Source organism: Phyllostomus discolor, chromosome 8 (assembly GCF_004126475.2).
Source record: "Phyllostomus discolor isolate MPI-MPIP mPhyDis1 chromosome 8, mPhyDis1.pri.v3, whole genome shotgun sequence".
Classification (NCBI taxonomy): Eukaryota; Metazoa; Chordata; class Mammalia; order Chiroptera; family Phyllostomidae; genus Phyllostomus; species Phyllostomus discolor.
This window is the reverse complement of record NC_040910.2, coordinates 2,498,964-2,514,698: the sequence shown is the minus strand read 5'-3', so window position 1 is coordinate 2,514,698 and position 15,735 is coordinate 2,498,964.

Genomic DNA, 15,735 nt, shown 5'->3' with positions numbered 1-15,735 from the left:
TGGGACTCGTGCTGTGTCCCCTGGGGGGGGACAGGGGACACAGGACCCCGAGCTGAAGGACAGGAAACATGTCCTGCAAGCAGATCACCGGGAGTCACAGCAGACGAGCCCTTCTGCTTGCACCCCTCAGCCCCGGGCTCCCAGGTTCCACCTGCTGGGGACGCAGCGCCGCCTGAAAGCCATCCAGTGTGGCAGGTTCATCGCAGGGTCTGGGGGTGAGGCCCCACCCTGGCAGAGCTGTCAGGACAGGGACGTGCTGGCGAGAGCAACGCAGGGAGGCCGAGGGAGAGCCGCGTGGGCGGCTGGAGCATCAGGGGTGAGGGCGGCGGCAGCACGCAGTGGCCAGTGACGCTGCGTGGAGATCGAACAGGAGGAGGAGCCTGGGGCTGGAGCGCGCCGGCGGGCGTGGGAGCAGGGAGTGCGCAGGCCTGTGCCGGAGTGTCCTGGTGTGACCCAGGGGCAGCGAGCGAGGGGGCTGGCCGGCGCCGAGAGTGGGAGGGAGCAGCAGCGGTGACAGGTGGCCATGCCAGGCCCCTGTGGCGGGCTGACTCCACCCTGGTGGACTGAGAATGTGCAAGGATGGGTGCAAAGACAGGAAGGACTTCCGTTTCCCCGGAGTCTCGGTGGCATCAAGTGGAGGGCAGACCCGAGGGCGAGGGCGAGGGGGTGGACGCAGACGCCAGCTGTGAGGCTCCCGCAGGAGGAGGCAAGGGGTGGGGCTGGGCTCAGATGGGGAGTGTGGGGGTGGCCTCAAGGACCAGCGCTTCCAGCGGCACCGGGAGAGGTGGAGAGGGAGGAAGCCAGATGGCTTCAGGCCTTGGCCGGAGCTGCTGGGGCGGGGGTTGCCGCTGACGGAGACGGACTGGCCCAGAGTGAAGGCGCCTGCGGCTGGTGGGAGCAACAGCAGCAGCAGCAGCAGCAGCTCGGCTGGGGGCGCGTGAGGCTTGGGGTGCCTGCGGGACGTCCAGTGAGCGCGTGGGGCCGTGGGCCTGGAGGGGCCCCGAGTTATACTCGTGGGGACAGCTGGCGCAGAGACGGCACTCGGAGCCCCGAGCACCGATGGCAGGGCTCGGGGACCCTGGGGGAAGAGGGGGTGTGGGTAGGAAGGAAGGAGGCTGGAGCGGCCGAGACAGAGCCCATGCCTCCCCTGGTGGGTGTTGGGGGGCGTGGGGAGGACCCGGTGGTGCAGAGCAGGAGGAGCAGTGGGGACACGGAGAGCAGGCTGCAGCGCTGTCCTGGGTGGGAGCCGGGTGGGCGGAGTGCTCCGGAGGGAGACGGAGATGGAGGGAATGAGGTCCCGGGGACTCTGACCAGCACCTGGCTGGACTGGGTGCTGGGGCCCGAGTGTCCCGGCGTCTGGGCTGTGCCAGTCGACTGTTAGAGGACACAGACTCTGTGGCCTTTTGGAACCTGGGCAGAAAAGGTCCAGCCTGCCCCTTCCAGCACAATGGTGTCCTAGAAGAGGGGGCCGTGCACAGAGGACGGTCCGCAACACGCCACCAGGGCCGTGGCCCCGGCATTGCTGCCTTTCTCCAACACGGCAGGTAACAAGCAGATTTGGGGCCCTTCCCCGGAGAGCTACGGAAGGGCTGCAGCTGTGTGTCCTGGTGAGTGCGCAGCCCCGCCCCGCCCCGCCCGTGGGAGGCCATGGGGCCCCTGGCTGGGTTCACGTGGTGGCTGAGTTCCGCCTGCTGAGAGGCTGTGCCCCGTGGAGAGCACCTGCCGAGGCCTTCGCCACAGCCGACTTCGGGGAGGCTCCGTGCTCCAGAGACGAGGCTTCGAGGCGAGGCAGCAGCGACGGGCGCCGTAAAGCAGATATTTTCAGAGGACAACAAGATTAACATATGTTCCTGTTAGTCTTTTTAAATAGCAACGTGAACTCACTCTTTACAAACGTAGTGAAAATCACCTTTTCTGGGTGCTGGTGCTGTGTCTGGGGAGAATGTGGGCCGGCCGTCTTCCCAGACACGCTCCCCCAGGGGCCCTGCCCCTGACTTACATAGAGGAGAGCCCACGGCAGTGCGGGTCACGGGAAAGGGGGCCTGCTCCACAGGGAAAGCACTTTAAAAATGTTTAATGCTGTTTGTTTCTAATTTAAGTGTTATTCACGGGAAAGCTAATGAAAACTTTGTACCTCTGAGAAATTTTTTTTTAAGTTGCCCTGGCTGGCGTAGCTCAGTGGATTGAACCAAAGTGTCACAGGTTCGATTCCCAGCCAGGGCACATGCCTGGGTTGCAGGCCATGACCCCAGCAACCGCACATTGATGTTTCTCTCTCTCTATCTCCCTCCCTTCTCTCTCTAAAAATAAATAAATAAAATCTTTAAAAAAAATTTTTTAAGTTAAAGGAAACAAAACTCTTTGTTTTTTTTTTTTTTTACTTTTAAATACCTTATTATCAATAGGCAATTGTGGTATGCAAGTAACATGTATTTCTAGCTTGGTGAGGCGGGTGTTGTGAACATGAATGGCGGTTACCTTCTTCAAACTCTGGGTCTAAACAGAATCAGAAGTAACGCGATGGACTTCAGTGTTGCCCGGACCTGCGCGTCTGGGCCCCAAACCACGTGCCTTCTCCAGCTTCTCCAGGGTGTCTCTGCCCCCTGCGATCCCGGGAGAGCCCACCTGGGGGCGACATCGCACAGCCCGGCCTCCCCACTGGCCCCGGAGAAGGGGCGGGGCCCCCAGGCCTGGAAGTGTGGTTTAGGGTTTGGGAGAAGGCAGCTCCTGCCAGGCTGTCTCTGTTCTGCCATGTCAGCCTGAGGCAGCTCTTCCCCCGTGGAAGCGGCTCGCTGGCCTGTGGCTTGAGGCTGCGGCTTCTCCAGCGGGGTTTCTCCAGCGGGTTATGCAATCCCAATGTGTGGGTGAGAGGGAGCTGCTCATAACCCTGCAGGGACAGCGCGTGGGGCTGCCGGGACAGACTGGGACTGGGCTCACCCGCTGCTCCAGTCCAGCATGTGTGTGTGTGTGTGGGGGGGTCAGAGCAGGGAGGGCAGGCGTCACACACGGACCCTGGGGCTCCGGTCCCGCGAGACTCTCCTGGAGTCAAGGGCACCAGAGACACCTGGAAACGACCCCTGCAGGGCCGAGGCCCGTCCGCGGAGGACGCCTGCAGGAGGGTCGCTGAGCCCCCGCTGCGGGCTCTCACCGGGGGCGGCCTTGGTCCCAGGCTCCCGCACGGAGCAACCCCCACCGCTGCGCCCCTCCCACCGGAGCCCCAGCCCCGGGCCTGGGTCACGCCCAGCACCCCCCAGACACACCGTCTCCTCTTGGAGGGCGATGCTTTTCCTGTCGGGGATCACTGAGGCACGTAAGCGGCTCGTCTGGTGTGAGGGTGTCCAAACGCGAACTCTGGTGGAAGAGAGGCTGGCATGAACTTTCCCCTCCGTGCGCTTCCTGAGGGTCAGCCTGGTGCCAGTCGGCGGCCTCGGGCCCTCTTGCTGTCCCTGCTGGTCTGATGGCCGGCGTTCTCCCCCATGAACTCCGATCGCTGTGTGTCGCCTCCTTACTACCAAAGGTCTGGGGCAAAGGGCCACGAGCGCCTGCCTGAAACGCGTCCAGGTTATTGATCCGAGTGGTGTTATTGCCTAGCGTTAATCACACTAATCACACCCGCGGCAGCGAGCGTGTGTAAGACAGAGTGTGCCTGCATTGTCCTCTGGGTTTCACGTTTACTAACTCAGCAGCCCTGTGCAGGAAGTTCTGTTATCTTAACGGACGGACTGGGGGACGGACGGGGTTAATTGTGCAATATCGCACCGCTGAAAAGGGGGGGGGGCGTGAACTGAGAGACACAGCCGCCCACCCGCCCGCAGGGCTCCTCTTCCTGGCCGGGGGGCCTCACCAGCGGCCGGCCGTGCACTGTGTGTGATACACTGAACCAGCGCCCAGGGAACCTGGGTGGTTGGCTCCAGGCAGCGAAACCGGGAAGACAAAGGGCACTTGCAGCCCCCGCGGAGGTCACAGTCCAGAGCGCCAGACAGATGAGCAAACAGACGGCTGCTGTGAGTGTGACGAGGGCAGCCCCGGAGGTCGGTGTCGGGGGTTGCATCACCCCACAGCGGCGGCCGCGTCCTCCCAGACAGAAAGGGGCCCCTTGGGGGGTGAACCGGCGGCAGCCCCAATGGCGACGTGTCCCCAGCAGCTGCCGCGGCCGCTCAGACGCTGGTGTCCCTGAGCGCCCTGGCCTGACCCCTACGCAGAGGCCAGAAGGTGACATTCGCCGCCCAACTACTTGTGTGGGCAGCCCTTTCGACATTGAATCGAGGTGCACTTGAGAGGGGGTCTTTTGTGTGAGTGGATTTCATCTCCGTAGCATCTAGTATTTACTCCTGTTCTTTATGTATTTACAGATTTATGCTTTAATAAATTTTTGTCATTGTTCAAGTGCAGTTGTCTCCATTTTGCCATCTCCACGCCCTGCCCCGCCCCACCTCACCCACCCCCACCTCCCACCTTCGAACCCACCCCCTTTGGCTTTGTCCACGTGTCCTTCACACGTGTTCCCTGATGGCCCTTCCCTCGCTTCCTTCTTCACCCCAGACCTGCCCCTGGTAACGTGAGACAGGGCCCCCGGCTGGCCCGAGAGCGGGTCCTGAGAGGACCGGTCGGCTTTGACTTCACCTGCTCTGGCCTGTGCCATCCAGTGTCCTCCACTCCCCCCTCAGTCCCTGCGCGGCTCCCATCCCGGCGGCTGGGGGCAGCCCTTCCATCTCTCCTCCCCAAGGACAGGTGAGCGGGTTCTCGGGCGGGAAGGAGACAGAGCCGCCCTCCGCTCTCACAAGAGCGTCTGTCCTGGTGACAGAGCCAGACTCCCAGGAGCAGGCCTGCTCAAGGTCGGACCACTGATAAGCGATAGGGCCGCTAATCAGTCAGTGATCAATGAATGACTCACCGAGGAACCCAGCCAGGCCCCGTCCTGTCCCTCCCCATGGCGGCCTTGTTTAAACAGAGGCGTCTGCCTTTGCCACCTTCCTCCCCGGTCGCACCAGCCTGTAGCGGCGTCTCTGGTGACTCAGTGTCGTCTCACCCCGGGGCTGAGCGGAAAGCCAGCTCAGGGGCCATCCCAGGAGCCCGGGGCCGAGCGCAGGGCCAGCTCCTGGGCCCCGCGGCTGAGTGACCAAGGCTCAGTTTTGATGGCAGCCAGACTGTCCTGTAAAGCCTCTTAACAGCCTTGGAACGGTTCACTCCCGGTCGCAGGGGAAACTCGGGGTGCAGACGGGGGTGTTACTCTCGCAACCCGCCACTGCTGTTGGAAAAAGTGGGTCCCGGGGCCCGTCCTGCTGACACTGGTCTGGGGGTGGCTGGCCCCCGAGGGAAATGTGGCCCTGTGGGCTGAGCACCGAGTTAGGGGCTGCTCGGCTGTGCACTACAGAGGGGACGAGGCCGCAGACCACTGTCCACCCAGGGAGAGATTTTAACTGTGGCCTGGACGCTCTGGGCCCACCAGGCTTCCTGACCGCGTGAAGTAGACTGGTAAACCCCTGAACGCTCAGGCCCGCACGCTGAACAGGTGGAGCACAGGACGTCCCCGAGGCTTCCGCACGTTACCCAGAGCCGCGGGATGACTCGGGGCAGCGGAATCCGGCTCTGGGAGCCGAGGGGTTCACTTTACTCTCTCACCAGCTTTATCCGGGTCTGCTGCCATGACCGTCTCGCCAGTTCTGTTAAAGTGTATTTGATTCCTTTACATTTCTCCGTTACTACCCACGTCCCTGTAACTCGTTATAAAGCCATCAGTTACTGAACACCTACTGTGCGCCTAATGTCCCCGAAGCGCATTCCTGCTCGGACTCTGTGCCTTTCTCAGAAATGCCGAGCGGTGGCTCAGAGCGCTGTCTCCGCGCTGTGCTGACCCAGCAGGCAGCAGCCCTGTGGTTCACGTTCAAAGTCGTCAGGACTCGCGCTCCCTGACGCCCCCGCCCCCAGGCCGCTGCCCGGGGGGGCGGGCCACTTCGTCCACTCCCAGGAAGGCAAAAACAGTGGCAAGTGTCTGGCTTCTCCACGTAAAAGAGACTCGGAGAAGCCAGACCTCGTGGTAGGTTCTTACGCTGGGAGTGCCGCTGTCGTGGTGGCGCTCCCTGGCCGAGTGCCCTGCCCGCCGGCCGGCGGGTGAAGGAGTGAACTGTCCTGGTGCGGCCGTGAGCCCACGGGCGGTAATTACAGTGGTGAGCGGGGTGCCGGCCGAAGTGTGCAGAGGGAACCGGGGTGGGGGCAATGGCGCTGTTCAGGGTCACCTTTCACAGTGCTTGTCTTTGTTTTCTATGTTTAGTCTGCTTAAAATTAGACGTTCTCCTCAGCGTCTCGTGCCCTCGGGCAAACACAGGGCAGCGTGGACGCAAAATGCATCTCTGTGCCGTGCAGGCTGAATCGGGATGCTCACGTTCTCGTGAGAACTCGGAAAATGTGGTGGAAACCTAGGTGGTTGGCCCGGGCGGGGTCCGCCGTCCCTGGATCCAGGACGTGGCCAGTCGACCGCTGTCCCAGCTGCCCCATGCACACGGGCACGGCGAGGCGTTGTTATCACGGCCGGGGCCCCGCCCCCTGCTCCCCATGGGCCGCTCACACACCGTCAACATGCCCCGCCCCCCCTGCACACATGTCCCCGAGTTTGGGACGTGGGGGGGACGCCGCAGCATCCATTCCTTCCGCCTGTTGTCCTGAGCATATTAATCACACCCCAGTGTTTCTGGTGACTGAGCGTCTGGACCAGTGTATCCATTTGTATGTATATTTTTATGGGTTTTACGGCCTCGCCTCCCGGTGAGCCTTTCGAGGTGGCGGACTCTCAGCTCTGCTCGGCGGACTCTCTGCGCAGCGCCCCAATGTCCTGCCCCACACAGCGTCAGGTCAGGGGTCAGACTGGGTTTCCAGCTGCCCTTCTCACGGGCCTCCCGGCCTCGCGGAGTCCGATTGTTGACCTCAGCTCCAAAACGTCTGTTGCCCCGTCTGTCCCCTCGTGACATCCTGCCCGAGTCTGTGGCCTGGATTCTCGGCTCTTGCCGCGTGCACGGAGCAGGCAGGTGCCCCAGGGGAAGGATCAGCTGCCCCCTGCCCTCCCCAAGAGCCTTCCTTCTCCAGGTCCCACTGCTCAAGCCCTTGCTCCCCTGGCAGCCCTCGGGCCCTCCAGGCCGACCCCCGGCTGAGTGCGGTGGGTGCGCAGCGTTGGGGTCTCCCCCCGGGAGCGTGCCGGCTGTCCCCTCACACACCTTCCTGGCCGATGTCCTTGCGTGTCCTCCTCCGTCCTGTGGAGACGAGCAAATGAAACGAACGATTTCGCCCAGCAGTCCGCCCGTGGCAGGAGCCGCGCGCCCGGTTCCGCAGGTGACCTGCTGTTCGCGAGCACGCGGCGCCAGGCGGCGTACCTGCTCGTCTGTGGTGTAGATGCCTGGGAGTCTTTCACAAGTCAGAAAATGAGTGTCTGCTCGTAACCATCATCCTGGCACAGTTTCTAGGAGCTTCACCTGGCCAGCAGAGACATCGGGGAGACGTGGCTTTATTTTTTATGACTCGGTGTCAGCCTTAGGCTCCCATTTCACGGAGGTGGCGGAAACCCACTCGCCGTCAGCCTGGGGGCGGCCCGAGCATCGCGTCTCAGTGACGCGGACGGGGCTCCCAGAGCGCGGAGCGGCGGGTGGGGAGGGGTCCGGCGCTCGGGGTCCTCGGTCTGTGAAGTGCCCACCGAGGGGGCGTCAGGCCGTCTCGCCTGCCCTCATCCTGGAGCGCGAAGGAGACTCTCAGGTGCTTTTGTCCCGTTCCTGTGGCTGAGGTGGCCCCGGGCGTCAGGACACACTGTCTGTTTCCCTGTGAAACGGCGCGGCCCCTCGGAGCTCAGCCTGGGCCCGCTTTCAGACCCGCCTTCCAGGTGTGTAGGGGGGCGGGGGGGGCGGTGCTGTCATGATGTTTTGCCCCAATATTTGGCTTATGCCGTACGTCCTTTCAGTTTTACTAAAGACCTAGGGTTTGTTTTTAAGGATTTTATATATTTATTTTTAGAGCGAGGGGAAGAGAGGGAGGGAAGCATCTGTCACTGGCTTGCCTCTCGCAGGGCAGGGACAAACCCACAACCCTGTCACGTACCCTGACCTGGAATGGAACCGGTGACCTTGACCTTCTGCTTTTCCAGCAGAAGGATGTGAACCGACTGAGCTGCAGCCATCAGGGCAAAAGGCCTAACATTTTGGAACTCGAATCCCTGGAGCAGCGCGCCGTCCGAGGTCGCGGGCAGGCCCCGAAGCAACGAGAGGATGGGCCGCGCTGGAAAGGGGCCAGCGAAACACTGGCGAGTGGGACGAAGCGAGGCCCCGGTTAACATCTCAGAGAAAGGAGCGTGCTGCCGTGGGCGTTCATTCAGCCCTCCCTTGCTCGCTCACTGAGGCCCCCGCCTGTGCCGGGCACTGCGCTGGACACCAGCTGGCCCTCACCTCGGCCGCCTCCGGAGCGGACAGGGGCACCCACAGCCAGGCGGCCGTGAATGTGGGGTCAACTACGGCGAGCAGGCAGACACGCGTGCGCACTCACCCTCCCGCCCCGGTCGCAGCGCAGCGGCAGTAAAGGGTTCTCTGGAGGCAAACAGTGGCGCCCTGACAAGCAGAGGCTGTGGCAGCCTCGGAATGTTGGGAACCGGGAAGCAGGTGACACAAGTGGCCGAACTGACCTCTCGACAGGAGCCAACCCACACGGGCGGCTGGGGAGGCTGGGCTGGACGCCGGGCCTTGGAGATGCATGGAAGTGCCTGAGCAGGGCCGGGCGGTGCCGACAGCGGGAGGGGGGTCATGGCGGGTCGTGAAGGAAACGAGCCTGCAGCCGCCTGTAGCCGAGAGCGAGGTCATTGGCCCTCCTCTGTGGGGAGCTGGCGGGATGCAGAGCGCAGAGACAAGCAGGGACCGCAGAAATGACCTTGACCAGACCTCCCTTCAGGGTCGTATGCCGGCCTGTTCTGACCTTGTTCCCATGTACCAACCCTGCACTGACGGCCCAGGGTCACCGGACGCCTAGGGGACAGCCTGCGCCATGACCGACAGACCCAGACGTCACAGACGGTGGAGCGGAAACACTGGGGGCCAAGGGGGGGGGGGCGGCGGCAGAAGGAGACTCACGGACAAGGAGACGCCGCAGCTGGTTACCACCCTGGGGTGGGAGGGCGGGGCAGACGCACACCCGGGGGAGGGCGGGAGAAGGCTGTGGGTGGGACTGTTCAGAGACCAAGACTTCGCTCCCTGAAGCCAAATATAACAGGACACTTCAGAGGCCCGTTTGGGGGACGTCTGAGGAAATCTCCCGGAGAGCCAGCGGGCAAGGAGGACGTGGGAAATGGCAGGGACGAGGCAGATGTCAGCGTCCGGGAGGCCCAGCGCCCCGAGAAGTGGGGGTTCCAGCGGGGGTGGGCGCGAGGGGACTGGGCCCCTGTCTCTGGAGTGTGGTCGTCATGGCGATCCCCCTGAGCTCGGGCGTGGAGCTCAGACCTGCGTGAACACCTGTGAGCACTGGTGCCCTGCACAGGGCTGCAGAGACAGACCCCCACCCCTGCCCCCACCCTGCCCCCGAAGGTGAGCCCTGGTGGAAACACAGGCACTGCTGGGGGGTCAGGGGAGGCCCTGCGGGGAGGCCACACACAGGGAAAACCCCCGACCACAGGGCCCGGGCCCCGCCCCCGGTCGTGCCGGGCGCAACCCCGTAGAAGCTCAGATGCAAAAAGCGATGTCAGGTCCAGACTTCTGTTCCCTGTCGAATTTGCTAGTAAGTACGAAGGCACATTAAAGACAGTTCAGAGCTGCAAGTCAGGAAAAGTTGCGTTTGCCCCCTTTGCAGAAAAACGCTGGAGGTCGGTTTCACAGCGGAAGGAAACGAACCAGGAAGGAAGGGGGTCCGGGAAAGGGGACCGAAGAACGGGGACGAGGCCGAGGGACACCCAGGTGGGTCGGCCGCTCGTCCCGGTTCCCAGTCCCCCGGGCCTGCCGGGGCCAGGGGGGGGCTCTCCGCGGTGAACCCGGCCTGTCCCCGGCAGCCAGCCCGTGTCCAGGACACCGGGGAGGGGCCCCCCCACGTGCAGGGCTGGCTGCTGCCTTGGAACAATGGGGCCAGGCGGGGGGGGGGGGGGCTGGAGCTACACCCAGGAGAAAACACGCACACACATGCACACACACACGCATGTCTGTGCGTGTGTGTGTATTTCCTGGGGACTTTGAATGCTGTACAGAAACCCCTCCCGGGGGGAGAGTTTCAAGCAAGCACGCTGTGGGTGTGTCACGGGAGAGGGGCCTGGTCCTGAGCGGCCCAGCCCCCGGCCGAGTGCGGCAGCGTGTGGGTCCCCGATTCCACGTGGGGAAGGTTTCACAACACACGCTCAGGTGACCGTGAGGGCTCGTTGGTCAAAGCTGGGGCAGCGGGACGAGGGCAGGCTCGGTGCATGGGACACAGCAGGAGGGCCCAGACCCAGCCGCCTGAGCTCAGGGGGCGTCCGAGAGAGGGGGGGCTTTGGGGACAGGCACGGGGGGTTGTCCTGAGATGAACTGCCGCTGCTCCCCTGGGTGCCAGTCTTGGGGTCCCTGAGAGCGCAGGGGAGGCGCGCCTGTGGGGGAAGGACAGAGGGTGGAACTTGCAGGGAGGGAATGGCCGGGCTGCTCCTCGAAGGGAGGGTGTGTCCCTGGGTCCTTGGTCCTCAGGCCCTCATGTGTCTGTCTCTCTCGCCCACAGGGACCTTGGGGGCGGAGTCCTGTGTCCATGGAATGTGCACGGGGCTCCGGGTGTGCCCTTTCGAGGTCGTGGTCTCCGCTGATTGGCCGGCACCCGGGTCCTCAGTCCTCGCAGCTGGTCCTGACGTCACCGCCCGGTTTTGCGGCTTCGCTGGGCCTGGGGCTGACATGCACGGAAGCCTGGATGTCATCTCCAGGGAGGTGACCTTCTGCACCCAGCTGCAACGTCCTGGGCCTGCGGGTCCAGCCGTCTGCCTCAGCGTCCCTTCCTGTCCTGGCTCGTGGCCGCCTCAGCCACGCCAGCTGTGAGAGCAGCGCGGTAGCGGGGACCACCGGGGACACCCAGTCCTAGAGGAAGGGGTGGTCGGAGGGCATCACATTAACACGGCTCCTCCGTGAGTGGTTAGGTACATACATGATCACGACACCGTCCATGTTGCCGGAGCAGGGGTGAGAACCACCGAAACCCGGGAGGACGAGGAGCTGGGGGGCTGTGGAGAGAGCTCCTAAGTGGTCCCCCAGCGTGGTGTCAGCAGACACTGGGTTTGGGGACAAAAATGTCACCTGAACACATGGAGCCCAATTCCAGGAAAAAATGTAGTTTAAAACGTTGAGAAAATGTGCTTCTGGAGAATGGAAATGAACAGTGGGGCCACGGAAGGCGGGAGACTCCTTCAACTGCAAACGTATTAGAAAAGTTTGTCTTTTAAGATTAGGAACTCGAATATCTTTGAAGGAATGAACGTGTAATTACAGTCAGCCGGTGTATTTTAACTTCATTTGTGTAACATTTTATCATTCCAAGTTGTTATTTTAATGTGGTCAAATGTGTTAGTTTTTTTATGATTTGTTCTTTGTGGTCTTAATTTTCTTCATTAATACAGTATCAAAGCACAACGTGGGGTGAGAGAATTGCTACAGTATACATGTGTGTGTATATGTATGTATATGTAGTACGTATCACTAATTATGTGAAATTTGAAACACACCAAGCAATGCTACATATGTTGTTTTTTATCAGACACATAAATAACTCAGATCCATGAGAAACAATAATGGTAATGATAGGGGACTTAAGACTCGGAAAATTTTAGCTTAAGGTAAATAGCCATAAATCTAGCCAGTAATGTGTATGTTAAGCTTTTGTTTCAGAAACTACAGATGAGGCCCATCCTGGCGCCTGGGAAACGCAGCCGGCCTCCTGGGGCACTGGCTAGAGATTTCCGCCTGGAGACATCCGTACCAGGAAGAAGCAGGCGACCACCCCTCCCCCTTGGACACAGCTTACGGCCCAGGACAGGCATGTGGCAACTGCTGAATCTCAAATCCCTTCCCTCACCGCACCTTGCTTGCCCTCCCCCACCCCCTTATAAACAGATCTGGCCGGGAAAGAAAGGGGAAGGTAGTGTGTTGGGGTATGAACCGCCATCTTCTCGGATCGCCAGCCACCTGAATAAAGCGCCCGTAAAAGAATCCATCGCTGTCATTGCTTATTGGGTTTGGTAGTGACAGGCAGCCCGAACACCGGTGTCTTTTATGGTTACAGTGATACTATTCTGTCTGCAGCATTTTATTTCTTTATTTTAAAATAAATCTGTTTCCTTAATGAGGTATTCACTGTGAGAAGACTTAATCGGGAACAAGACACCTTTTTCACTTTTCTGTAGTCTAAGATGTTTCACGTTGAAAAGAGAATCCACGGGCAGTCACAGCACACGCAGGCAAGGCTCGCAGAGGGGAAGGTGCTTGGTTCTGGGGACCCGCAGGGGGCCCCTCACCCAGCTGGGGAGGACTCGGGGAGGCGAGGACATCCGAGTGACAGCCTGGAGGGGGGGCCTGCGGGTGGGCCGGGCGGTGGAGCGGCATTTCCCTAGGAGAGGACCGTGTGTGTGTGTGTGTGTGTGTGTGTGTGTGTGTCGGGGGAGACAGCGAAGGCCCTGCCCACCTCTCCGGCAGGTCTGGGCCTCGCCCCCGGGAAAGGGCGGCAGCAGGGCCCGGAGCCTCGGTGAGCAGCACAGTGTCTGTCGTGACCGGTAGCAGCTTGAGCTCTTTCCAGGGTAGTTTTCGCCCCCATGATGACACCCTCGGGCCTCTGAGCCCGCCTGCTCTCGTCTCCCGCCTGCCCCGCTGCGCGCCGGGGCGCCGGGGCTGCCTGCACCGGTGCCTACTCCCTGTCCCCTTCGTCCGAGGGGCCCCAGCTCTCCCCGGCCCTGCGTGTGCAGCGGCCCTGTCTGTCTGTCCGTCCCGGGTGACCCCGGCTCGCAACTGTGAGGCCCTGACAAAGTTCTCCCCACTTTCCTCTGCCTTCCGTGCCCAGCCCCCTCCTCCTCTGCCCCATGGGGCTCCTGGGCCCTGCGTGCCGTGCCCTCCGCCCTGGCCGCCCTGGCCGCCTGGCCTCCGTGCGCGTGGAGGACCCCGAACAGAGGTGTGTGTGGGGCGAGGACAACTGAATGTGTGGTTTCCCACCCACGTCCCGCTGGAGCGGGGGGGGGGGGGCCCGCTTGTGCTATGCACTGGTGGGGTCATCGTGGCTCAGGGGCCGAGGGGCGCTGTCTCAGGGGCGGCTCTGGGGAGACACTGGGGGCACCTCGCCTCGCCCGCAGAGGGGAGAGCCCCTCTGGCTGGCGCTCCGGACCCCCCTGCCCCCCACCCCGTTGCCCTGGGAAGAGAGGCGGACGCCACCCTTCCAGCCGGGAACCACCACTTGACTTGGGCATCACGTGCTGTTTGTAAGAGTCACTTCCTGGCTGAGACGAGCACGAACCTCTACTGACTGTCAGCCCAGGCACCACCGTGCTCACACACTGTGCGGGCACATTCGGGAGAGGGCAGACGAGGCGGCCGGTGGGCAGAGGGGGCCAGGGCAGGACCGGGGGGGGGGTCTTTGGAGCCCACCAGCTCCCATGCAGTGGGCGGGGGGTGGGGTGGGGAGGTGAAGGACCCACCGCCAGGGCCCTGCGGGAGCCCCTCCTTACCGGGGAGGATTTCACGGTTCAGGGGCGGGAAGAAAGATCTCTGTGTGTGGCCACACTCCAGGGATGAGGAGCTCTGCTCCGCCGCCAGTGACCCGGTCGGAGCTAATTTGTGACACGTGTAAGGTCTGCGTCTACCTTTGCACATTTATTTTTTGCACTGGGACGTGCAGGTGTTGCAGCCGGTCTCGGGGACCAGCGATGGGCGAGGTTTGGGCACGCGTCTGGGGCGGGGGTCCTGGCTGAGACGGGTGCCGGGACGGGGAGCTCAGAGGGAGGTCCCGGCGGGACAGGGGCCTGTGGGAGTGTCGTGTGCCACGGCCAGGCCAGGTGCGGGCCCGGTGACGCTGTGACGGCTGGAACGCGGCGCGGTGGCTCCTCGAGGAGCCCCTTGCGTGAAGGTGACAGAACTCCTCTGTCCCCCCACGGAGTCTGCTGACGGGGCCGCTCACCGGGCAGGCCCTGAGGTGGGTTTGGTTGGGTTTTCTGTGTCCCTCGTGCCTGTCGCAAGGACACAAACTGAGGCTGCTGAGGGGCCGCAGAACAGCCCCCGCGGGGAGGGAGAGCCGGTGCCCAGAGGACCAGGGACTGGCCCGGGGTTGGAGTCACAGTAGGCGGGCGGGGTGAGTGCTGGGAACGGCTGTGAAGCCTCGGGGGACCCCCACGGCTGGCAGCCCTGGGGGCGCAGGGGTGCCTTTGCTTCCTGAGTGTGGGGGGGGGCTGACTCGGCCGCACGGAGGGTGAGGGGGGAGAAATTGAAACCAGCCTTCCTGTTATTTCTGGGCATTCAACAAGTGAGCTGGTCTCCTCAGCACCACCCCAAATTAGGGAAAAATCAAGTCACAGCCCAAGGCTGCACACTGGGCAGACCACACAGCAACACTGGGCGCACCCGAGGGGCGAGCTCTGTGGGGGTCCAGAACCCGCACCTGAGCGCCCACCCCACCTCCAGCACAGCGCTCTGCCGAGTTTTCTGAGTACCTGGTGTCACGTTGTCCCCGTCCTTCTGAAGATTGGCCGTCATTCCGTGAACAGCAACCCATTCAGTGAACAGCAACCGCTGTTAAAAATACCCCCACCCCCACCCCATACCACAGTGGGTGCGGTCATCCACCAGGCTCCCACTCAGAATGCTCAGGGAGGGCCACTCGAGCCGGGCGGAGTGCCGGGGGTGGGGGCCGTGGCGGTGGGCCGGGGGCCGGTGCCGGTCCTCCCACCAGCAGGCCGAGGACTGCCCTGGCTTGCTTCCCCTCCCAGCCCCAGGGAGGTTCACCAACCTAGAACACGGCCCGCAAGATTCCCGGGAGGACCTTCCATCTGACTGTTTACCCCAGACCTGCATTCCAGGCTCCTGGGGGAAGTGTTTCCGGTTCACGGGGTACACACACGCCGTTTTGAATGAAAACGGTGAGGGCACGTCTCCAGAGAAACACCGGAGTGGTCTCTGCTGCTCGTTGCTGGTGGGCGCTTGGATCCCGGGGAGGGGAGGGTCACCTGCCCCCGTGTAGGGGGGCACTGCCGGCACAGGACGAGGTTCTGAGACGAGTGGGGACCCACCGCCCCTACAGGCGCTGTGACCACTTAAATCTAAGGGGCCAGGCCAGGAAGGGGAGCCTGCTGAAGGCCTGGGGCCTCCCAGGGTCCCCGCTGGGCCTTCCCCGCGGGGAACAGAGGGGCAGGGGGCTGGGCTGGGTGGGAGGGAGCGGAAAGGCAGTGTGGACTAGACCCGGAGGGTGGGTGGGTGCACACAGCAGGTCCCCCCATGCTGGTCAGTTTTGCCGCCCAGCCCGCTGGGACTTGGCCAGGGCCTGGTCCGGCTTACGCTCACATGTCCAGGAGTTCCGGACAAAGAACCACACCAGCTCTCCATTCTTTGCAAAACCTCCACTTTATTCCCCGAAGGGGACTAGATTCTTTCGTCTTATCCTGAATCTCCGCAGGAGCTGCTGTAGCACAGACCATCTCGCTGCGGCCTTAGCGCTGAGACTTCTGTCTAGTGGCCTGGAGGCCGCCCTGGGGCCCCCCTCACCGCCCCCCCCCCCCCAGCACCCGGGAGTCTGCGGAGGGCC